Consider the following 911-nt stretch of genomic DNA (forward strand, 5'->3'; position numbering starts at 1 on the left):
ATATATATGTATATATATATATATATACACATATACACGAGTGGCTTTCAGTTTCCATCTACCAAATCCACTCACAAGGCTTTGGTCAGCCCGAGGCTATAGTAGAAGACACTTGCCCAAGGTGCCATGCAGTGGGAATGAACTGGGAACCATGTGGTTGGTAAGCAAGCTACTTACCACACAGCCACTCCTGCGCCTATATATATATAAAATACTACAATTAGCTGTCATTTTTGACGGCATGGCGCTAGCTAGTTACTTTTATATTTTATGTCACAGTTAGTAAATATTAGTAACATTGGTTACAAGTTACCAGCAGGCCAGTCAATGGTTGACTGTATTTCTAGTGGTGAGAGTTACAAGGGAGTATCTGTAATTTAAAGCAGAACAATTATTGCAAGAGCACCAAAATTTTTTTGTCACCACTGCTTACGATTATTTTTGTCAATATGTATCAGCAAAAAACACACATACATACAATGGATTCTTTTGCTCAACCTGAGATTAGTGGAAGTTACCCAAGATGCTACATAGTGATGTCCAAACAGGAACAATGTTGTGAAGCCAACTCTTAAAGCAAACATCCTTACCCAAGAAAAGTTTTTCTCTTTTACTTCTAACACAGTTCTTATTGTATGTTAACTTACATTTTTTATTTATTATTATTATTATTATCAAAGTGCTATGCTGGCAGAATTGTCAGCATATTAGACAAAATGCTAAGTAGCATTTCTTCCAGCTTTATCTTCTGTATTCAAATACCACTGAGGTCAAGTTTTCCTTTTATCTTTTTGGGGTCGATAAAATAAGCACCAGTGGAACACTGGGATCGAAATAATTGACTTCCCCCTCCCTTCAAAATTGCTTGCCTTGTGTCAAAATTAGAAAGGATCAAGCTTTTATTATTATTA

Source organism: Octopus bimaculoides, chromosome 1 (assembly GCF_001194135.2).
Source record: "Octopus bimaculoides isolate UCB-OBI-ISO-001 chromosome 1, ASM119413v2, whole genome shotgun sequence".
NCBI classification, from domain to species: Eukaryota; Metazoa; Mollusca; class Cephalopoda; order Octopoda; family Octopodidae; genus Octopus; species Octopus bimaculoides.